This window comes from Bos grunniens, chromosome 22 (genome assembly GCF_055505025.1).
Source record: "Bos grunniens cultivar Pamir isolate PY7600 chromosome 22, Bosgru_T2T1.0, whole genome shotgun sequence".
In the NCBI taxonomy this organism is placed as follows: domain Eukaryota; kingdom Metazoa; phylum Chordata; class Mammalia; order Artiodactyla; family Bovidae; genus Bos; species Bos grunniens.
The window spans coordinates 4,431,696-4,457,182 of record NC_141186.1 but is presented as its reverse complement, the minus strand read 5'-3'; the positions used below and the strand labels follow the sequence as shown (position 1 = coordinate 4,457,182).

General features: G+C 39.9%; 1 protein-coding gene and 1 non-coding gene across 26 annotated transcripts in view; one reads left to right on the top strand and one right to left on the bottom strand.

The window, feature by feature from the left end:
- The window catches only part of RBMS3 (RNA binding motif single stranded interacting protein 3), a 797,532-nt gene that overhangs the window by 501,982 nt on the left and 270,063 nt on the right, over positions 1-25,487 (bottom strand). Inside the window, exon 1 of one of the 25 annotated variants that reach the window (XM_086365585.1) lies at positions 13,674-13,789. The exons of the other annotated variants lie outside the window; for them this stretch is intronic. The gene's annotated coding sequence lies outside the window, so the exon portion shown is untranslated. Of the gene's footprint in view, positions 1-13,673; positions 13,790-25,487 lie in introns of those variants that run through there. 25 annotated transcript variants of the gene reach the window in all.
- Positions 22,338-22,444, top strand: LOC147347940 (U6 spliceosomal RNA). Its single transcript, XR_015152009.1, has one exon. It is a non-coding gene; the product is annotated as a U6 spliceosomal RNA (small nuclear RNA).

The following is a 25,487-nucleotide window of genomic DNA, read 5'->3' as shown; positions in this document are numbered from 1 at the left end:
TACCAAACCAGACAAAGACGACAAAGATAGCACATATATACGTACACCAATATCACTAACGGACAAAGTTGCAAAATAACAGCAAACCAAATCTGGCAATACAGGATCATACAGCATGATCAATTGGGATTTATCCCAGGGTTGCAAGGATATTTCAATATCTACAAATCAATGTAATACATTATATTAACAAATTGAAGGTGGAAATTGCATTAGCATCTCAACAGATACGGGAAAGTTTTTTTAAAAAGTCAGCATCCATTTATGATAAAAAACTTTTTACAAAATAAGTACACAAGAAACATGAGAAGTATAATTGGTAGCTGCTCAGTCATGTCTGACTCTTTGAAACCCTATGGACTGTATAGCCCCCCTAACTTTTCTGTCCATGGAGTTCTCTAGGCAAGAATACTGGAATGGGTAGCCATTTCCTTCTCCATGGGATCTTTCAGACTCGGGGATCAAATCCAGGTCTCCTGCATTACGGGTAGATTCTGTACTGTCTGAGTCACCAGGGAAGCCCCACATAGGGAAAATATCTCAACATATTAAAGCCCATATACAAAAAGCCCACAGGTAACATCACACTCAAAAGTGAAAAGCTGAAAGAATTTCTTCTGAGATCAGGGACAAGCCAATGATGACCATTCTTGCCACCTTTATCCAACATAGCAACTGGATGCTAAGATTGCAAGTCTTAGCAATCAGAAAAGAAAAAGACATAAAAGGAATAAAACTGAAAAGGAAGAAGTAAAACTGCTGCTGTTTGCAGATGATATGATACTGTATATAGGAAATCCTAAGCACAGACCAAAAACTATAAGAAAGAATAAACATTTTCAGCAAACTGCAGGATGAAAAATTAATACACATGTAAATCTGTTGTGTTTATGTAAAAGGAAATAACAGAAAGAGAAAAAAAAAAAAAAAACTGCCCCATTTACAACCACGTCTAAAAGAATAAAACACCTAAGAATAAATCTAACCAAAGAAGTAAAAGACTTGTACACTGAAAGCTATAATTCATGACAGATATAGGAAATGACACAAACAAATGGAAAGATCTATCGTGCTCATTGATTATAATGGAATTACAAATCATATTCATGGAAGAATTAATATTGTTAAAATGGCCATACCACCCAAGGCAATCCACAGATTCAAAGCAATCCTCATGAAAATGCCAATGACACTTTCCATGAAACTAGAATAATTCTAAAGTTTATAAGAAAACACAAAGACCCTGTATAGCTACAGCATTCTTGAGAAAAGAGAACAAATCTGGAAGTCCCATTCACCCATTCACCCTGATTTCAAACTATATGACAAAGCTACAGTAATAAAAGCAGCATGTTACTGGCACAAACCCAGAAAGATAGATCAATAGAACAGAACAGAGCCCAGAAATAAACCCATGCACCTATATGGTAATTTAATTTAGGACAAAGGAGACAAGAGAATACAATGGAGAAAAGATAACTTCTTCAATAAATGGTATTTGGAAAACTGGACAGCCATATGCAAAAGAATCAAACTGGAGAACTTTGTCACACCATATACAAAAATAAATTCAAAATGAATTAAAGACTTAAGTGTAAATCCTGAGAACACAAACCTCCTAGAAGAAAACACAGGTAGTATGTGCTTTGATGCTGGTCTTAGCAATGCATTTTTAGATCTGTCTTCTCAACCAAAGGAAACAGAAGCAAAAATAAATGGGACTACATCAAACTAAAAAGCTTTTGCACTGTGAACAGAATTACCACCAGTACAGAAAGGCCGATTACTGAATGGAAGAAGTTTTTTGCAAATGATATATCTGATAACAGGTTTCTCTGGTGGCTCAGATGGTAAAGAATCTGCCTGCAATGCAGGAGACCTAGGTTGAATCCCTGGGTCAGGAAGATCCCCTGGAGAAAGGAATAGCAACCCATTCCAGTATTCTTGCCTGGGAAATCCCATGGACAGGGGAGCCTGGTGAACTACTGGAATTTTCCAGATAGGAATACTGGAGCAGCTTGCCATTTCCTCCTCCAGAGAATCTTCCCAACCCAGGGATCAAACCTGCATCCCTTGCATGTCCTACACTGGCAGGCAGATTCCTTTCCGTGGTGCCATCTGAGAAACGTTAGCTACTTTCAATATTTGAAAAATCATATTAGACATTTTGTTTGCTCTAAAGAGAAAAAAAACAAGGTCTATGTGTGGAAATGACAAGGAGGCAGAGTTCAGCTCTCCAACGATTCCTACAAAAGTGAAATTCCTGTTATTGAAGTACTCAAAAAGAGACTGGAAAATCCCTCTCAAAACTGCTTATGATAGACATTTGCAGTGTGGATCTGAGCCAAACTGTACAGATTTTCAAACTTTAACTTGCACAGGAAACGCTGGAGGGCGGTGGGGGCAGGACTTGAGAAAATGCAGATTCTGAGAAGCAGACCTAGGGTGATGCTAAGATAGAGTGTTTCTACCAAGCCCCAGGAGATATTCATGCTGCTTCTGTGTGGACGCACATTGAATCACTAGAAAACAGATGATCCTTAAGGTTATTTTCACTGAAAATATTGAGTGTTTCCTTGGTCAGGTAGTTTCATAAAAGAAATACAGGAAATCACAAATCAGGAGTTTGCTACTCTACACACTCAAGTTTCATTGATAAAATAGCTAAACCATCCTGTCTTTTTAAAGGCAGAAAATAGCTGGAAAACACTTCCAGAGATAATAACATAAGCACTGAGATAATGATACTAAAATGCCCCCAAAGAAAACAGGCAGCAATGTCAGATTCATACCCAGCACAGACAACTGTGAGGACCTTGAAAGTGAATGGAACTGCTAATATTGAAATTGGACCCTGCTGGCTAATAGCGTGTTCACACAAGCCGGTGTTCAGGGGAAAAAGATCTGAGATTGAAGGACTCTTTGAGGAGAGGGGCATGGGAATGGATTGCATCCCTGAGCCTTAGTGAGGGTGGAATTACCAACCAACACACTGAGCTGCTCTGTCTTCCTGTTGACCTTTGCACTTGAACAAACCCAGAAAGGAGAGAGAACTGGCATTTTAGTTGCATTCCATGCTCCTTCTAATCAGCTGGATGATCTCGCTGCCCTGGAGAACACAGCTCCCTATTCTGTGTGGACGGCTGGAGCACCGGCCAGCTGGAAGGCTGTCACGGGGTCAGCAGGAAGTGAGCCTGGACAAAAGGTCCAAGTTTAGGAATGCCTCTCTGGATTTTTTTTGGATACAGAGCCTAGTCAAACTCAGTTCCTGAGGTCAGAGCCAGGATAATGTGCTCACAGGCTAACCGTGGCTTTTTAAAATATATCTTTAAAGACACAGTTCCCCACAATGGTCACACACAGAAATCCAACTGGAAGAAGGGCAAGAAGCAAGACGAGGATGTGAATGCCTCAGTTAAAACAGATGCGCATTTAGATTTTGCTCACTAAAAAGAAATGCACTCTCCAGGTACTTTCTTCTGCTGCTGGTGGTCACAAGCGGTCATTCTGAAGTTAGGGAGTTTGGGATGGACATGTCCATACTGCTGTATTTTAAATGGAAAACCAACAAGGTCCTACTGAATAGCACAGGGAACTCTGCTCAATGTTAAGTGGTAGCACAGATGGGAGGGGAGTTTATGGGAGGATGGAAACATGTATATGTATGGCTAAGTTCCTCTGCTGTCCACCTGAAATTAACACAACTCTGTTTATCGGTTCTACCCCGATAAAAAATTAAGTTTAAAAAAAATGTAAAGGCCATCCTTTCCAATCCTGAAGGTTTTGTATAATCTATGTGCATTTTAAACGTGCATCCACATTCCTCAGGCATCAAAAAGTATCTGCTTTCCCTTCAACCCTTCATTTCTGCTTGCTTTTGTACTGTCTGTTATCCTGTGTCATTGAAACCTCTGTAAGTTCTGGGTGAACACAGTTCAAATCCCCTTTCTGCTGCTAACTGGGTGTGATCCCTGAGCTTGAGTTTCCACGTCCTGAAAATGTCCTCATGTTGAAACTGGACATAACAATAGTAGAAAAAGAACAGGTAACAAGCAAGCATGCAAAGTAAAGGCCCTGGAAAATTTAATGTTCACAGGGTTGCTGTGCCCATTAAAAGCCATCACATATGTAAAGCTTCTTAAGTATAGGAAGCCAGCAATGGCAGACTGATGACAGAAAGCAGCTGCTGTAAGAATTTTGCTTCATCAAAGTTAACTTTCCAGGAATCAAGCTGATTATGTTCCCAGGAACATGGCTTATGACAATATCCATTCCCTGGGTAACACTGGAGAACTTTCTAAAAAGAAGACATCTCTGGATATCTGATCCTAGGAATTTGCTTTCCAGAAAATAACATGCACTTGTGGAGATGAAAAAGCATTGGACAGTCAGACTATGGAATATGAGACTATAGCAACGTTAAAAAAAGGAAATAAAACTTCAAAAAACAAACTAATCCAAGTTGTTATAAAAGTTTAAACATCTAATTGATGACTGCTGCTGCTGCTAAGTCGCTTCAGTCATGTCCAACTCTGTGTGACCCCACAGACAGCAGCCCAGCAGGCTCCTCCATCCCTGGGATTCTCCAGGCAAGAACACTGGAGTGGGTTGCCATTTCCTTCTCCAATGCATGAAAGTGAAAAGTGAAAGTAAAGTCACTCAGTCATGTCTGACTCTTTGCAACCCCATGGACTGCAGCCCACCAGTCTCCTCTGTCCATGGGATTTTCATAATGGTAAAATCAGAAAATCATTTTCAAATGAGTATTTACTGCTCCATGCAGTGCCCTGCACAAGATACTTTGAAACTGGAAGGGCAGGGATCTTGAGAGGCAGAGGACTTTGGTGTTAAGAGAATGGATGTTGGAGCCACACAGCCTGGAACTGAATTCAGGTTCTGCCACTTACGATGTGATGCTGGGGCATTACTGCGCCTTAGTTTCCCCTTCAAGAAAACAGAGAAAACAGTTTGCTTAATTTCTAGGGCTCTTTTGAGGGTAGCAGTGTTACTGTGTGACCAGTACTTAAACAGGGCTGAACATAATACGTAATACATAGTATAGTGGTGCTATACTATGCTAATATCAGTCATGCCGTAAAAGAGGAAAGGTGCTAAGGGCAGGCCAGCGGAGCTCTGATGTCAGAACACATCTGCTATATCCTGCAGAATCCTTCTGCTCTGTATCCTTGGAAACTACACTACCAGGCTTCTTTGTGAAGTGTATTCCAGTAGGCTTGGCCAATGGGAGGCTTTGGCAGAAGAATGGGCAGCAGAGAATACAAGGCATTTCTGTCTGCCACAGTGTCTCCTCCTCAGCTCCCAGCAGGTAGCCCTTCTAGTTTTCTCTGGATGAGGGGGTTTCTGCTTATGGTAACCCCGCCTCCTCCGTCTCCCCCAAACCTGGATGTCCCCACCTGCGGGTTCAGCTTCTTGGCTCTTCCATCTTTAAGCAAACCAGCCCTCTTTCTGAGCAGCCTAGAGGCAGGTTCACTTTCCTGACTGGCCTGGATTTTACAGCATGTTTAGTCTTGTAAAATGGGTAAGACTGTGTTACGCTAAGATGGAGGCAAAGGGCATTCCAAACCACGGGCATGCCCAAACCAGAGTGAAACCAGCATCTTAAACTTCACGGAGGAGGTCAACAGTAATTCTATTCTGGTAAATACATGAATGAGTTAGCTGCATCAATACTAGGTATTGGGTTGTTAAAACATCCCAGAGCCAGCCTATCTCTTCAATTATGTGCTTCTTCTTGCCTCAGTGACCCCATGTGAAAAACAGGGGTAATAGTATTTATAACACTGGTGTTACAGTTAGGATAAGTGAAGTCATTCACATCAAGAGCTAACAACTGGCTCCCATGCAAAGTAAGTGACTCATATGTTGTTGATACCACTACAAAGTAGCAAACAAATTTGTCATGACAGACTGATATATCAAACTCAATTTTCTGGCATGTCAGTTCAAAATGGTTAAGACCATTAAGAATGAGATTGTTCAGAGGAAGGCAAGCTTGCCACGAATTCCACTGTATTCTCAGCATCTATTACCTGCCTAACTCAGTGTAGGAGTTGCAGAGGAGGAAGTGAAGCTGCATTCAGGAGCTGTTCTGCTGACTTTCAAAGTGGGGAAGACCAATTCAAATTTAGTTTCTGAGATGTCAACACATTATTAAAGAACAAGGAACAATTAGAATAAATGTACTGCTGCTGCTAAGTCACTTCAGTTGTGTCCAACTCTTCGAGACCCCATAGACGGCAGCCCACCAGGCTCCTCTGTCCATGGGATTTTCCAGGCAAGAGTACTGGAGTGGGGTGCCATCGCCTTCTCCGGAATAAATGTACTAGGAAATATAAAAAAAAACACAGAATCCCAGTGCTAACTTATGATCCAGGCACTCGTCTAGGTTCTGTGCTACTGCAGTAAACAGTTTTGCCATCATGAAGCTTTATGCTAGCTGGGAAGACAAAGTATACACACTACTTTTAACAATTTAAAACCTTCAGGACTATGAAGGATGGAATGAAATAATATAGAACACCAGTGTTATGAAAAAAAAATAATAATAAAGTCTGGGGACTTCCCTGGCACTCCAGTGGTTAAGACTCTATAGTTCTACTACAGAGGGTGCGAGTTTGATTTCTGGTCAGGGAACTAAGATCCTGCAAGCTGCAATGAAAAAATAGACAAAGTAAATAAACATTTAAAAAGCATATAAGTGTGGGAAAACGATAGGATGCATCTCAGATAATACTGTCATGAGAGGCCCTCTTGAACAGAAGACATCTGAGCAGAGACCCAGCACAGTAGAGACTGACTTGGGGCCTCTCTGCAAAATATGTTACAGGCAGATGTAATAATTTACATGAATTTTGACATGAACATTGACCTTTGTATGTAATAGATTGTGATCCCTCTCAAAGTTGCGTGTCTGTGATTTAAGTCTCCAGGGCTTCCCAAGTGGTTCAGGAGCAACAGTCTGACTGCCAATGCAGTAGAGGCAGATTTGATCCCTGGGTTAGGAAGATTCTCTGGAGAAGGAAGTGGCAACCCACTCTAGCATTCTTGCCTGGGAAACACAATAGACAGGGGAACCTGGTGGGCTACAGTCCAGGGGTCACAAAGAGTCAGATGTGATAAGCACACGTGCACGGTATGAGTCTCTAACCTCACTGGATAGAGTTAAACACTAATGAGTTATAGTGAACCCCCCGGGGGAAGGATTACACTGTATCTTTGAAATTACAGAGAAATCAGCACTTCCTGTGTTTTGCGGAGAAACAGCAACAGCCTTTCAAGTAATTTGTGCAGAGTAGGTATGCATCCATTGGGTTTTAGGGTTTACATCCAACTACTTTCGCCCACATAAAGACATGGTCTCATCTTTTCACTGGACTCTGGTGAGGTGTGTTTTGTATAAATCGTGCATAACTTTCACTCAGCCTCTTCTTCTGATGGTATTTATTTGCCTTCTTGGAAATACCTTCTTTAAGAGGAAACAACTAAAAACCAGTATTTCCCCTAGGCCTAGAAAAGTAGTACTGTCCAACTAAAATCTAATGTATGCTACAAGTGTAACTGTAAACTTTCTAATATCACATTAATAAAAAGTAAAAGAAATAGGAGAAATTAATTATATTTTATTTAGCCCAACCTATCCAAAAATCCAGTGGTCATGTATGGACGTGAGAGTTGGACTGTGAAGAAAGCTGAGCACCAAAGAATTGATGCTTCTGAACTATGGTGCTGGAGAAGACTCTTGAGAGTCCCTTGAACTGCAAGGAGATCCAACCAGTCCATCCTAAGGAAGACCAGTCTTGGGTGTTCATTGGAAGGACTGATGCTGAAGCTGAAACTCCAATACTTTGGCCACCTCATGTGAAGAGTTGACTCATTGGAAAAGACCCTAATGCTGGGAGGGAGTGGGGGCAGGAGGAGAAGGGGACAACAAAGGATGAGATGGCTGGACGGCATCACCGACTTGATGGACCTAAGTTTGAATAAACTCCGGGAATTGGTGATGGACAGGGAGGCCTGGCGTGCTGTGATTCATGGGGTCACAAAGAGTTGGGCACGACTGAGTGACTGAACTGGACTGGATCCAAAAATGATATATCATTTCAAAATGTAATCAATGTTGAAATTTTAATGAAGCATTTTTATTCTTTTTTAATGCTAGTTCTTCACAAACAGAAGTGTGTTTTACACTCACAGTGCTACATTCCAAGTGCTCAGTTGTCATAGCTGGCCAGTTCCTGTTGAATCTAGGCTTCCATATTAGAATAAAAGTACCTTCTTAATAAGACTCCCCTGGTGGCTCAGATGGTAAAGAGTCTGCCTACAATGCAGGAGACCCAGGTTCGATCCCTGGGTCAGGAAGACCCTCTGGAGAAGGAAATGGCAACCCACTCAAGTACTCTTGCCTGGAAAATCCCATGGATGGAGGAGTGTGGTAGGCTACAGTCCATGAGGTCACAGTCAGACATGACTTCACGACTTCACTTTCACTTTCACCTTCTTAATACTGAGACTTGGTTGCCTGATTTAGTGAAGAAAAAAAATCATGATGTCCGATTTATTTGAAATTCAGATAAAGAGTGAAGAATAATTATATAAGACATAGTAAAACTGCATATACTAAACATTTTTATATTTAAATATATTTGTTGTTTATTTGAAATTCAAATTTGGCTGGAGAACCTGTATTTTATCTGGCAACTCTAATTAGAACAGAAGGGTCAAACAAATGAACCTATCTATGAAACAGAAACAGACCCACAGAGAACAAACTTGCGGTTGCCAAGGGGGAAGGGGGGTGGGGGAAGGACAGACTGGGAATTTGGCATTAGTAGATGCAAAGTATTATATATAGGATTAATAAACAAGAAGATCCTACCATACGGCATAGGGAACTACATTCAATATCCTGTTGTAAACCATAAGAGCAAAGAATATAAAAAAATGCATGTATGTGTATGTGTGTGTATCTATATATATGAATCACTTTGCTATACAGCATAAATTAATACAACAAAATCAACTGCTTAAATTAAAAAAAAAAAAAGAAGAAAAGGGTCAAGTTGTTGGCCATTCACCCAATAAATCTCAAAGAAAGCTGTCATTAAATACGAAAACATAAATGACTATACCTTAGAATACCATTGTAAAACTTCCACTGTAATAACAATACTGAAATTTGATAATGTTTAGAGCAATAAATTAGGTCTAAGTCTGGGATTGCAGCTGTAAAATCTACCCCATAAGCCCATCCTATCTGAGCTTCTAAGAATGTTCCTCAACTTGTGATTCTACAGCAACATGTAGGTAAAATTGGTAAATATTTTCAAGAAATTCTTGTTGCACATAGTAAAAACAATGTTAATAGCAAATCAAAGAAAGCATTTTCATCATCCTACCAGTCATTCAAATTATAATATTTTCATGTTTATTGTCTGCATATTGTCCTTGTCCACATGCAAAACAATTATAATCATAGCAGTGATGTCTTTTATTCCCATTTTTTACTGAAGCTCATTAGAATTTTCCTAAGCATCAACACAGCCCTCACAATGTTTACCAACGACCATTATTCCACTCAATAAATACATTTTCACTTCTTTTGTTGGGTTGCTTCTCAGTGACCACTTATGACTTCCAAATCTGCATCTCCAGCCAAATCTGTATCTTCTAATCCAAGACCCGTTTTCTTCTTTTTTTGTCTACTCAGCATCTTTGTCACACAGACCTTTCAAATACAATACAAGTACTCAATGCAAACCTTGGGTAACCTTTCCAGTATGTTTTTCTCCTTGTGTATTTTGTATCTAAACGAGTGAGCCAAGACAGCTGACCAAGTCTGAAACCTGGAGGTCATTCTAGGCTCTCTCTTCTTCTTCCCTTTCCTGTCCTCCACTTATCCCCCATATCACCTGACTAGGTCATATTGACCTTCTAACATTTCTTGAATCTCTTACGTCTTCTCCATTCGCACAGACTTGCCTTACTCAGCCCTCATGTCTCATTTTTAGTTAACAGGTGACTTTCTTCTTCTCTTGGATTAATTTCTGTCTCAAGATTAGTTCCCAGTAGTATGGGCTTCCCTGGTAGCTCAGTTGGTAAAGAATCCACCTACAATGCAGGAGACTGGGGTTCGATCCCTGGGTCAGGAAGATCCCTTGGAGAAGGAAATGGCAAACCACTCCAATATTCCTATCTGGAAAATCCCATGGACAGAGGAGCCCGATGGGCTGTAGCCAAGAGGTGGACATGACTTTGCAATTAAACCACCACCACTGTATGAAGGCTGAGGAAATATGTCTAAGGGCCTGAAACTTATGGACAAATTGCTTTCTAGAAGAGTTGCACCAAAGTACTTTACAACTATCAATAAAAGCTATGGCAATTTATTTGCAACACTGTCAATTTAGGCTATAATTATTTGGAGAACATAGAAATATAAGTAAGGCAAGCTCTCCCTTCCCACCTGTCTATCCCAGTGACCCATCAGCCTTGCTCATATAGGTATTCCCATCATGCTCCACGGAGAAGGCAATGGCACCCCACTCCAGTACTCTTGCCTGGAAAATCCCATGGATGAATGAGCCTGTTAGGCTGCAGTCCATGGGGTCGCTAAGAGTCGGACACGACTGAGTGACTTCACTTTCACTTTTCACTTTCATGCATTGGAGAAGGAAATGGCAACCCACTCCAGTGTTCTTGCCTGGAGAATCCCAGGGACGGGGGAGCCTGGTGGGCTGCCGTCTATGGGGTCACACAGAGTTGGACAGGACTGAAGTGACTTAGCATAGCATAGCATCATGCTCAGGTTGGTTTTGTTGTTTTTATTTCTGAACATCATAATAAATTCCTTATGGAAGAACTGAATACTTTATCAGTTGAGACACCAAAGTGTCATCTTTATCACCTTGAAACACACAATGTATAACTGGTTGCCTGCTTCAGTGAATTACAAACTATGAATAAGCTTACAAAGTCTCACTGAGTTTGAAAGATGAACAAAGTGGTCCAAAGTGTGTTGACAAGATGAAAATGGTCACTTAAACTTTTGAAATTTCCTGCTAAGGTGAAAACAGAGTTGCTAATTGACCCTGAAAATTATAAATATTTTCATACTCATCTCTGTTAAATGATGCATCTTTAATCATTCCTTCTCTCGAGATGGAAGAGGTCAAGAGATGTTATTCATACATGTTTATTAACAACAGAGTCTTCTTGTATTTCTTTTGCAGTATTTTCATTATTTGCATGTTTCCGTGCATGGAACCAACTACTTAACAGCCTAAAACAAAGATACTACCATTTGATAGCATGAGATGCATGAGATTGTGCCCAATACCATAAGATAACTCATAAGACAATGGTTTTTCTGTCTTTGAAATTCAAGAGAACTCATTTCTAAGTGGCAGTGGGTCCATGTAAGAAAAGTGGATATTTGTTTAGTATTTCTCAGAAATGATCTACAATGAGTCATTATGGACTGACTTGTCTATAATGCTGGTATAGGCAGACACGGGATGGTCACTCAGCATATACTGTGAGTGGATGGATGAAAGCTTTACATTCCAAAAGAGGTAAGAGGCAAGGACTATTTTAAACTGTAAACTTTGCAAGTTACTTTTTTTACTCACAACAGGGCTGCATTCTAACTTTTAAGTTACCCCATGTGTTCTACAAGTTACAGTTTTTAAAAACTACAAAAACGGGTGTTTAGCAGCTCATACATCTTAACAAAAAAACCCAACCAAAAATGAGCACAAAACCTAAAAAGACATTCTTCCAAAGAAGAAATACAGACAACCAATAGGCACACAAAAAGATACTTAAAACCACTAATTATTAGAGAAATGCAAATCAAAACTACGAGTTACCATCTCACACTGGTTAAAAAGTCTACAAATAACAAATGCTGGGCAGGGTGTGGAGAAAAGGAAACCTTCCTACACTCTTGGTAGGAATGTAAATTGGTGTAGGCACTGTGCAAAACAATATGGAGCTTCACAGAAAACTAAAAATAGAATTACCATGTGACCCAACAATCCCACTCCAGGGCATATACACAGAAAAAACTATAACTCAAAAAGGTGCATGCACCCCAATATTCATAACAGCATTATTCACAAAAGCCAAGACTTGGAAACAAGCTAAATGTCCATTAGCAGATGAATGGATAAAGACAATCACACACAGACAATAGCATTCTACTCAGTCATAAGAAAGAACAAAATAATGCCATTTGCAGCAACATGGATGCAACTAGAAATTATCATACAATTACCATATGGTATCATTTAGATGTGGAATCTAAAATATGATACACATGAACCTGTCTATGAAACAAACAGAATCAGGGACATAGAGAATGAACTTGTGGTTGCCAAGCAGAGTTGGGGTAGGGAGGGATGGAGTGGGAGTTTGGAATTAGCAGATGCAAACTGGTATATATAAAATGGATTAAAAAACAAGGGATTACTGTATAGCACAGAGAAAAAGTAGAAAGTGTTAGTCGCTCAGCCATGTCCGACCTGTGACACCATGGACTTCAGCCCACTAGGCTGCTCTGTCCCTGGGATTTCTCCAACAAGAATACTGGAGTGGGTTTCCAGTACCTTCTGAAGGGGATCTTTCCAACCCAGGGATCGAACCTGGGTCTCCTGCATTACAGGACTTGACTCATAGTATGTGCCAATATTTATTTGATGTTTTTTTTATCCCCTAACACCATTTTTGACTTTCAATAGATTTTGAAACAGTCTTGACTTCCACATGATTTCTTCTCTAAACACAACTAATCCCTAAAAGAATATGAAATCAACCTATATACAAAATTAAGAAGAGGCGGACCTAAGATGGCAGAGGAATAGGATGGGGAGACCACTTTCTCCACCAAAAATTCATCGAAAGATCATTTGAACACTAAGAAAATACCACAAAACAGCTTCTGAATGCTGGCGGAGGACACCAGGCACCCAGAAAGGCAGCCCATTGTCTTAGAAAGGAGGTAGGACAAAATATAAGAGATAAAAAGAGAGACAAGAGTTAGGGACGGAGACCCGTCCCGGGGAAATAGTCTTAAAAGAGAAGTTTCCAAACACCAGGAGACCACTCACTGGCGGGTCTGTGGGGAGTTTTGGAATCTCAGAGGGCAACATAACTGGGAGGAAAAAATAAACAAATAAACCCCACAGATTACGCGCCTAACAGCAACATCCAGAGGAGAAGTAGCCCAGACTCTGGCCTCGGCCACCAGCAAGTAGGGGCTGAACAGGGAGGCGCTGGCTGCACTGCTTAGAGTAAGGGCCCAGCCTGAATGCCCTGAATGCTCTGAGGGAGCTAACATGAGATAGCAACCCAAACCATGGGATGGCCAGAGAGGGAAAAAAAAGAAAAGAAAAGGAGGAAAGAGAGAGAGGGAGAGACAGAGAGAAAGAACTTTACCAAGAAAAGTTCTAACCTAAGGCACTGCTGGGCCGCTCACTGAACAAAGGACTGAGCAAACCAACACCAGAGGAGAGCTAGCCGGCAGCAGACCAGCCCATCCCCCGCTGGAGGCAGAGAGGCAGGTGGGCAACAGCCAGAGCTGGAAGAAAAGCGGCAAACTCGGCCCCAGAAACAGCACCCCCTACCAAACTGTGAGCGGGTTCTCAGTCACTAACCAAGCCTTCCTGGGATCCTGGATGGTTGACATCGTCAGGAGGGTTGCAGCCAGAGATCAGCTCCCCAGAAGAGACACACGGCACACCTGAGACGCAGCTGCTCACCCAGGAAACCTAGCGGCCGGGACCGGGGAGGTGATAAGATACACCACACCTGGGGAGTGTGCCTTCGCCAAGCACCTGGTTGCCTGAGCTGCTCAGACCTGGGAAGGGCACAAAACGCAGGCACAAAATGCAGGCCCAACTGAGTCTGTGCCTTTGTGGAGTACCCGAGAACCTGAACCTGAGCGGCTTAGACCTGGGAAGTGCCTGCAACCCAGGGCCCACTTTAGAAAGTTCCCCTGCAGAGCAGCCTGGAGCCTGAGCAGTGTAGACCCGTAAAGCACACACGCCCTGAGCAGGGGCAAACCCAGTGTGGCCAGACACTGCTAGCTCTCCCCACATATGCCAGTGATATTTGTTTGCAGTGTTCCTCCCTCCCCAGAGGGAGGAACAATTGAACAAGTGAGCCTAAATAAGTGACCACCTTCACCCCCTGTGTCAGGGCAGAAGTTAGATACTGAAGAGACTTGCAAACAGAAGAAGCCAAAATAAACCAAGAAGAGGGAATGGCTCTGGAAGTGACAGGTGCAACAGATTAAAACCCTGTAATTAACACTGACTACATTGGAAGGGACCTATAGACTTTGAGAAGAAGTATAAGGTGGAACAAGGAACTATCAGAACTGAACTGACTACACACTGCCCTCAACAGCTCCAGAGAAATTCCTAGATATATTTTACTATTATCATTTTTTAATTTCTTTTTATTTTTTTAATTTTTACATTTTTATTAATCCTTTAATTTTATTTATTTTTCTTTTTTTAAATTTTATTTTATTTTTAAACTTTACAATATTGTATCGGTTTTGCCAAATATTGACATGAATCCACCACAGGTATACATGTGTTCCCCATCCTGAACCCTCCTCCCTCCCCATACCATCCCTCTGGGTCATCCCAGTGCACCAGCCCTAAGCATCCAGTATCGTGCATCGAACCTGGACTGGCGACTCATTTCATATATGATATTATATGTATTTCAATGCCATTCTCCCAAATCATCCCACCCTCTCACTCTCCCATAGAGTCCAAATCCTTTATTTTAAAAACTTACTATTACCTTGAAAAAAAAGACCCTATTTTTAAAGCAAATTTCATATTTTTTATATAACTTTTGAGATTTTGTTTTATTTTTCTAATATTGTATTTTTGAGAGTCTAACCTCTACTCCAGATTTTTAATCTTTGCTTTTTGGCATTTGTTATCAATTTTGTACCTTTAAGAATCTAATCTTCAGTAGCCATTTTTACTTGGGAGTGTGATTACTGGCTTGATTGCTCTCTTCCCTTTTGACTCTCCTTTCTTTCCCCCAGGTCACCTCTATCTCCTCCCTCCCCCTTCTCTTCTCTACTTAACTCTGTGAATATCTTTGGGTGTTCTGGGCTGTGGAAAAAACTTAAGGAACTGATTACAGGCTAGACTGGTCTCTCTCCTTTTGACTCCCGCTCCTCTCCTCCTGGTGACCTCTATTTCCTTCCTCCCTTTTCTCTTCTCTATGGAACTCCATGAACCTCTCTGAATGTTCCAGACTGTGGAGAGCAAATAGGGAATTGATTACTGGCTAGACTGCTCTCTCCCCTTTTGATTCCCCTTCTTCTCCTCCTGGTTACCTCTATCTCCCTCCTCCCTCTTCTCTTCTCCATGTAACTCTGTGAACCTCTCTGGGTGTCCCTCACTGTGGAGAATCTTTTCACCATTAACCTAGATGTTTTGTCATTGGTGCTGTATGGATGGAGAAGTTTTGAGGCTACTGTAAGAATAAGACTGAAAGCCAGAGGCAGGAGGCCTAAATCCAAAACTTGAGGTCACCAGAAATCTCCTGACTCCAGAGACCATTAATCGACAAGAGCTCATCCAAAAGCTCCATACCTCCGTAGCCTCCATACCTACACTGAAACCAAGCTCCACCCAAGAGCCAACAAGTTTCAGAGCAAGACATACCAAGCTAATTCTCCAACAATGCAGGAACATAACCCTAAGCATTAAAATACAGGTGGCCAAAAGTCATACCAAACCCATAGACACCTCAAAACTCACTACTGGACACTTCATTGCACTCCAGAGAGAAGAGATCCAGCTCCACCCACCAGAACACCAATGCAAGCTTCCCTAACCAGGAAACCTTGACAGGCCACTCGTCCAACCCCACCCACAGGGAGGAACCTCCATAATAAAGAGGAACCACAAACTTCCAGCATACAGAAAGGCCACCCCAAACACAGCAACCTAAACAAGATGAAAAGGCAGAAAAATATTTAGCAGGTAAAGGAACAGGATAAAAGCCCACTAAACCAAACAAAAGAGGAGGAGATAGGGAGTCTCTGAAAAAGAATTCAGAATAATGATAGTAAAAATGATCCAAAATTTTGAAAACAAAATGGAGTTACAGATAAATAGTCTGGAGACAAGGACTGAGAAAGTTTATCCAGGACCTAGAAGAAATAAAAAAGAATCAATCAATAATAAATAATGCAATAGTTGAGACCAAAAGAACTCTGAAGATAAGATAAGTGAGGTGGAAGATAGAATGTTGGAAATAAATGAAGCAGAGAGGAAAAAAGAAAAAAGAATTAAAAGTAATGAAGACAACCTCAGAGACCTCTTGGACAATGTCAAACACCCCAACATTTGAATTATAGGAGTCCCAGAAGAAGAAGACAAAAAGAAAGGCCATAAGAAAATACTTGAGGAGATAATAGTTGAAAACTTCCCTAAAATGGGGAAGGAAATAGCCACCAAAGTCCAAGAAACCCGGAGTGTCCCAAACAGGATAAACCCAAGGCAAAACACCCCAAGACACATATTAATCAAATTAATGAAGATCAAATGCAAAGAACAAATATTAAAAGCAGCAAGGAAAAAACAACAATTAACACACAAGGGGATTCCCGTAAGGATAACAGCTGATCTTTCAATAGAAACTCTTCAAGCCAGAAGGGAATGGCAGGGCATAACTTAAAGTGATGAAAGAGAAAAACCTACAACCCAGATTACTGTGCCCAGCAAGGATCTCATTCAAATATGAAGGAGAAATCAAAAGCTTTAGAAACAAGCAAAAGCTCAGAGAATTCAGCACCACCAAACCAGCTCTCCAACAAATGCTAAAGGATCTTCTCTAGACAGGAAACACAGAAAAGGTGTATAAACTCAAATACAAAACAACAAAGTAAATGGCAATGGGATAATACTTATCAATAATTACCTTAAATGTAAATGGGTTGAATGCCCCAATCAAGGACAAAGACTAGCTAAATGGATACAAAAACAAGTCCTCTATATATACTGTCTACAAGAGACCCACCTCAAACCTAGGGACACACACAGACTGAAAGTGAAGGGCTGGAAAAAGATATTCCATGCAAATAGAGACCAAAAGAAAGCAGGGGTAGCAATACTCATATCAGATAAAATAGACTTTGAAGTAAAGGCCATGAAAAGAGACCAAGAAGGACACTACATAATGATCAAAGAATCAATCCAAGAAGAAGATATAACAATTATAAATATATATGCACCCAACATAGGAGCACCACAATATGTAAGGCAAAGGCTAACAAATATGAGAGGGGAAAAAAACAGTAACACAATAATAGTGGGAGACTTTAATACCCCACTCACACCTATGGATAAATCAACTAAACAGAAAATTAGCAAGGAAACACAAACTTTAAATGATACAATGGACCAGTTAGATGTAATTGATATCTATAGTATATTTCACCCTAAAACAATGAATTTCACCTTTTTCTCAAGTGCACACAGAACCTTCTCCAGGATAGATCACATCCTGGGTCATAAATATAGCCTTGGTAAATTCGAAAAAATTGAAATTTTTTCAAGCATCTTTTCTGATTATAATGCAGTAAGATTAGATGTAAACTACAGGAAAAAAAAAACACCAGCTATGAAAAATACAAACATATGGAGGCTAAACAACACACTTCTGAATAACCAACAAATCACAGAAGAAATAAAAAAAAGGAATCAAAATATGCATAGAAACAAATGTAAATAAAAACACAACAACCCAAAACCTATGGGATTCAGTAAAAGTAGTGCTAAGGGGAAGGTTGTAGCAATACAAGCCTACCTCAAGACAGGAGAGATATCAAATAAATAACCTAACTCTACACCTAAAGCAACTAGAAAAGGAAGAAATGAAGAACCCTAGGGTTAGTAGAAGGAAAGAAATCACAAAAATTAGGGCAGAAATAAATGCAAAAGAAACAAAAGAGATCATAGCAAAATTCAGCAAAGCTAAAAGCTGGTTCTTTGAGAGGATAAATAAAATAGACAAACCAATAGCCAGATTCATCAAGAAACAAAGGGAGAAGAATCAAATCAACAAAGTTAGAAATGGAAATGGAGAAATCACAACAGACAACACAGAAATACAAAGGATCAAAAGAGACTACTATCAGCAACTATGTGCCGATAAAATGGACAACTTGGAAGAAATGGAAAATTCTCAGAAAAGTATAACTTTACAAAACTGAACCAGGAAGAAATAGAAGGTCTTAACAGACCCATCACAAATACAGAAATCAAAACTGTAATCAGAAATCTTCCAACAAACAAAAGCCCAGGACCAGATGGCTTCACAGCTGAATTCTACCAAAAATTTAGAGAAGAGCTAACACCTGTCTTACTCAAACTCTTCCAGAAAACTGCAGAGGAAGGTAAAGTTCCAAACTCATTCTATGAGGCCACCATCACCCTAATACCAAAACCAAACAAAGATGCCACAAAAAAAAGAAAACTACAAGTCAATATCACTGATGAACATAGATGCAAAAATCCTTAACAAAATTTTAGCAAACAGAATCTAACAACATATTAAAAAGATCATACCTCATGACCAAGTGGGCTTTATCCCAGGGATGCAAGGATTCTTCATTATTCGCAAATCAATCAATGTGATACACCACATTAACAAATTAAAAGATAAAAACCATATGATTATCTCAATAGATGCAGAGAAAGCCTTTGACAAAATTCAACATCCATTTATGATTAAAAACCCTCTAGAAAGCAGGCATAGGAGGAACATACCTCAACATAATAAAAGCCATATATGATAAACCACAGCAAACATTATCCTCAATGGTGAAAAATTGAAAGCATTTCCCCTCAAATCAGGAACAAGACAAGGATACCCATTCTCACCACTACTATTTAACATAGTTTTGTAAGTTTTGGCCACAGCAATCAGAGCAGAAAAAGAAATAAAAGGAATCCAGATTGGAAAAGAAGAAGTAAAACTCTCACTGTTTGCAGATGACATGATCCTCTACATAGAAAGCCCTAAAGACTCCACCAGAAAATTACTGGAGCTAATTAACGAATATAGTAAAATTGCAGGATGTAAAATTAACACACAGAAACCCCTTGTGTTCCTATACACTAACAATGAGAAAACAGAAAGAGAAATTTAGGAAACAATTCCATTCACCAGTGCAATGAAAATAATAAAATACTTAGGAATAAATCTACCTAAAGAAACAAAAGACCTATATATAGAAAACTATAAAACACTGATGAAAGAAATCAAAGAGGATACTAATAGAAGGAGAAATGTACCATGTTCATGGATCAGAAGAATCAATATAGTGAAAATGAGTATACTACCCAAAGCAATCTATAGATTCAATGCAATCCCTATCAAGCTACCAACAGTATTTTTCAGAGAATTACAACAAATAATTTCACAATTTGTATGGAATTACAAAAAACCTCGAATAGCCAAAGAAATCTTGAGAAAGATGAATGGAAATGGAGGAATCAACCTGCCTGACTTCAGGCTATACCACATAGCAACAGTCATCAAGACAGTATGGCATTGGCACAAAGACAGAAACATAGATCAATGGAACAAAATAGAAAGCCCAGAGATAAATCCATGCACCTATGGACACCTTATCTTTGACAAAGGAGGCAAGAATATACAGTGGAGAAAAGACAATCTCTTCAACAAGTAGTGCTGGGAAAACTGGTCAACCACTTGTAAAAGAATGAAACTAGAACACTTTCTAACACCATTCACAAAAATAAACTCAAAATGGATTAAAGATCTAAATATAAGACAAGAAACTATAAAACTCCTAGAGGAAAACATAGGCAAAACACTCTATGACATAAATCACAGCAGGATCTTTTATGACCCACCTCCCAGAGTAATGGAAATAAAAGCAAAAATAAACAAATGGGACCTAATTAAACGTAAAAGCTTTTCCACAAAGAAGGAAACTACAAGCAAGGTGAAAAGATAGCCTTCAGAATGGGAGAAAATAATAGCAAATGAAACAACTGACAAATAATTAATCTCAAAAATATACAAGCAGCTCATGTAGCTCAATACCAGAAAAATAAGTGATCCAATAAAAAAATGGGTCAAAGAACTAAACAGACATTTCTCCAAAGAAGGCATACAAATGGATATCAAACACATGAAAAGATGCTCAACATCACTTATTATCAGAGAAATGCAAATTAAAACCACAATGTACCATCTCATGCCAGTCAGAATGGCTGCTATCTAAAAAGTCTACAAACAATAAATGCTGGAGAGGGTGTGGAGAAAAAGGAACCCTCTCACACTCTTGGTGGGAATACAAACTAGTACAGCCACTATGGAGAATAGCGTGGAGATTCCTTAAAAAGCTGGAGATAGAACTGCGATACAACACAGCAATCCCAATGCTGGGCATACACTCTGAGGAAACCAGAATTGAAAGAGACACGTGTACCTCAATGTTCACTGCAGCACTGTTTACAATAGCTGGGACATGGAAGCAACCTGGATGTCCATTGGCAGACAAATGGATAAGAAAGCAGTGGTACATATACACAATGCAATATTACTCTGCTATTAAAAAGAATGTACTTGAATCTGTTCTAATGAGGTGGATGAAAATGGAACCTATTATACAGAGCGAAGTAAGTCAGAAAAGCACCAATACATAATGCAGATATATGGAATTTAGAAAGATGGTAACAATGACCCTATATGCGAGATAGCAAAACAGACACAGATGTAAAGAACAGACTGTTGGACTCTGTGGGAGAAGGCGAGGGTGGGATAATTTGAGAGAATAGCATTGAAACATGTATATTATCATATGTGAAATAGATCACCAGTCCAGGTTTGATGCATGAGGCAGGGTGCTCAGCGCTGGTGCACTGGGATGACCCTGAGGGATGGGATGGGGAGAGAGGTGGGAAGGAGGGTCAGGATGAGGAACACATGTACACCCATGGCTGATTCACGTGAATGTATGGCAAAACCACCACAATATTGTAAAGTAATTAGCCTCCAATTAAAAAGAAAAAAAAAGTTATGACGTATATATATCAACATGCTTATTTTTCTAGCATCTGTTGTAAACTAATAATGACCTAATTGCTGACCCACTATCTTCCTTGGAATCTGGAATCTTCAAGGTACTTGACATTGTTGAGAATCTCTTTCTAGAAGTGCTCCTGTTCACTTTTACGGCATCGCTCCCTGTCTGTTTCCCTGACTTTTTCTGCTTTGTCCTTAAAGAGTTCATCTCTTTGGTCTTGTGGTATCTGCCACCCTGTATGCTCTCCTTAGGTGACTTAATCAGCTGTTGTGGTTCAGAGTGAACTGACATCCATGTCATCATCGCCACAACTTTAAGTCTACTTATACCAACTTTTACAAGGGATGTCCCAGTGCTGTATCTGACTCAACATATCTGAATCACATGCACTGCTTTGTCCATAAAACTGATTTTTTTTTCTCCTCATATCAGTTAAAACCATTATCACTGATCCAGTTGACAAATATAGCATCTTCCTTGATGCCTCCCCATCCCCAGCCTGCCTCATCTTATTGGTACCTGGGTCTTTCAGATCCTCACCTTTAAAATGTGTCTCAACTTCACCTTTTCTATTTCCAAAGCCCCTTGCCCATCCTTTTCAAATTATTTCAAAAAACTGAAGAGGAATGAATGTTACTGAACTTATACTATGAGGCCAGCAAGGACCATGATATCAAAACTAGACAAAGGTATCACAAAAAAGAAAAATAAAGGTCACTGTTACTGATGAATGATGCAAAATTTCTCAACAAAATATTAGCAAACCAAATTCAGTTATACATTAACTCTGTGGGAGAAGAGGAGGGTGGGATGATTTGAGAGAATAGCACTGAAACACGTATATTATCATATGTGAAACAGATCACCCGTACAGGTTCAATACATGAGACAGGGTGCTCAGGTCTGGTGCACTGGGATAACCCAGAAGGATGGGATGAGGAGGGAGGTGGGAAGGGGGTTCAGGATGGGGAACACATGCACACCCATGGCTGATTCATGTCAATGTATGGCAAAAAAAAAACACTACAATATTGTAAAGTAATTAGCCTCCAATTAAAATAAATAAATTAAAAAATAATAAAAATCATACACCATGGGAAAATCTGCAAAAACAAAGTGATAAATCACATTAACAAATTGAAAAGTCATATGACCATCTCAATAGATGCAGAAAAAGCTTTTGAAATTTAATATCTAATTATGATTTAAAAAAACCCTCGTGCTTGCTTCGGCAGCACATATACTAAAATTGGAACGATACAGAGAAGATTAGCATGGCCCCTGTGCAAGGATGACACGCAAATTCGTGAAGTGTTCCATATTTAAAAAATAAAAAAAAAAATTAAAAAACCCTCAAAGTGGGTTGAAAGAGAACATATTTAAAAAGAAAACTCTCACAGAGACAATTGTAATATCCACTGTGATAGAATTCTGTTCCTATTTATTATTTATCGATATTTATTAATGGTTGGCAATGTGCCCAGCTACATGAACCACAATTTCCAGCCTCACCTAAGTATCCTGCACCCATGACTCTGTTACAGTCTGGGGCCAAAGACACATATGTGGAAAGCTCTTGAACAAAGCCATACTCAGCTGCCACTGGTCCTTTGCCCTTTAGTCTTGTCATTCTTCCTGAGATGCTGATAAAGTAGACGTGAGGAGATCTACAGCCACAGGTCGAAGGCTTGAAGACAAGGGGCATATGCCAAGGACAGGCTCCTAATGATGGACTCTCCACATTGGCTCTGGGTTTCCTTTCCCACCTTCCTTCAGCCTCCTCCTTATGCTTATGGAGAAGCACAGCTTGCATCCCTGTTTGGCCATATTTTCTGTTGCTACAAGATGGAAGCAAGAGAAAGGATTCATCCTTCTGTGTTGCTGCATCTAGCTGTCCTCCTCTCTCATCCGCAGATCTTTTGCTAGAATTGAGTTTCCAAAAAGGTAGCTCTGACCACATTTATCTTCCTCTGTCTATAAATCTCTCTTTGGTCCCCATTTCCTTGGCAATAGTTTCTTTACTCTGGCTTTAATACATGAAAAATTCACAAGAGAATTTGAGCTTGCATTTCAGGTTATGTCACTTCCTGTTCCCATGCATGCAAGCCCTGAACTTTTAAACCATCAGAAAACACCATGCTCTACTGGAACTTTCGGCCATTGCCAGTACTTCCCTATTCCAGGTAAAGCTCTCTCTGCCATTTCTACTGCATAAGCTCTCACTGACCTTTTAGAGTCAAGCTCAAATATCACCTCCTCCCTGAAACTTTCCTGTGTGCCTTTTCTAAACTGAGGGTAAATGTAACTACTTCCTCATTTTTGCCCAAGAGCACTCGAGTTGATTGCATAGCAGGTGAGAGGATTTATCCTGAAACTGTCTGGACTCCGGCTGCATGGATAGGAGGCTGAGTGATGCTGAGAAGAGTGCCAGGCTATCCTCACCTGTGAAATGCTAATAACCTTTATACCTATTTCATGGAGTCATTGGGAGGATTAAATGAACTCAAGAAATTGGATTCATTACAAGAATGTCTGACATGTAAAAAGTGCTCACTGGCCATTACATACTATCAGCTATCGTGTTCATCTTATGTTTTAGTCTTACATATACATGTACAGAGCGTGTGCCTGTCCTACTCTCTGACTATAGGCAATACACCTTTCCTGTTTCCTATGCCAGTGCCAAGCACAGTGTCTGTCAAAAAATACATATTTGAAGTATAATCAGTCACAAAAAAGAATGAAATAATGCTATTGGCAGGAACACAGATGGACCTAGAAATGATCATACTAAGTGAAGTCAGAGAAAGGCAAAGATCATATCATTTGGACTCTGGGCTTCCCTGGTGGCTCAGATGGTAAAGAATCTGCTTGCAATGCAGGAGACACAAGAGATGCAGGTTCAATTCCTTCTTCTTCAGAAAGATTCCCTGGAGAAAAGCATGATAACCCGCTCCAGTATTCTTGCCTAGAGAATTCCATAGACAGAGGAGCCTGGTGGGCTACAGTTTATGGGGTCATGAAGAGTCAGACAGGCCTGACTAACACACACATAAAAATCATACAAATGAACTATTTACAAAACAAAACTTGGCCCACAGACTTAGAAAACAAACTTATGTTTACAAAAGAGGAAAGGGGGGCAAAAATTTAGGAGTTTGAGACTAACATATATACACTATTATATACAAAATAGATAAACAGCAAGGACCTACTGTATAGCATAGGGAATTAAGTCCAATTTTTAAAAATAACTTATAAGGAAAAATAATCTGAAAGAAATACATGTAATCAAATCACTGTATACCTGAAACAAACACAATATTGTAAATCTACTATACTTCATTAAAAAAATGTGAAAGCCATCATATTTGACAAATTTTGGGTCAAATCAAGTTATACTAACTAGCATGTATAAACTCCATTCAATACTAAATATCCATCTACTGAATTCCATTTTAATACAGTAGCATGTGCGTTAAATAAGAACCACCACCAGTCCCCATTCAATCCACATACCTCCTGGGAAGAAAGCCACTGTGACAAGGAACAACCACCTCTGTGAAGGTCTGAGAGGCTTTAGGTTGGTACAGAATTGTTCATCCTAGCAAGGGAGCGTCTGCCATATCGCTTCCCATGAAGTAGATAAGATACACGAAAGAACTAAGCATTTTTGGAAGAACAGAGTATTGTGTCCACTGCTATCCCCTCAGCACAGTCTTGAATTAGAGAACAGTTCCTGACTTTGTAAAGGATGTCCTACATCTGTCTTTTACCTGCTCTATGCATGCCAATGGTATGACATGCTGCCCACACGAGCCCACTACATTCTGTAAATAAGTCTGAAGGCACAAAACATACCAGCTCTATGCTGGGCACCCAAAGCACAATGAGGAGTCAGACCCCAGGACCGAGTAGGGAAGCCAAGGGAGCATCATATCTCACAGAGTGAAGACTATAATCATGTCAAAGGGAGTTATGGATATTGAATTTTGAGGGCTCATCCAGTATTTATTATTTTCAGACATGAAAAAGCAAAGCAAGAAGAAAAGTGTAGAATGCCATCAGGGAAGGATGAAAGCACATCTTTAAAAGCTTGACTGTGGCCCAGCAATATTTTTATGTCAAATGGAAGGCAATGGAAATGGGCAAAAGGCGTGGTGTCTCACAGAGAGAAATTTTACAGACACCCTGCCTACTTCTCTGACAAACTCTGTTTCCTCCTCCCAAAAGAAATGGGGGGAACAAATAGAGATTACTAAAAGAACTGCAGAAATCCTAGCAGGGTAATTAATGAGTGACAGGTCAGTTACTCATGTGAAAAAAATAAAACGTGGCAAGAAAAAAAATGGCTTTGTCAAGAACTCTG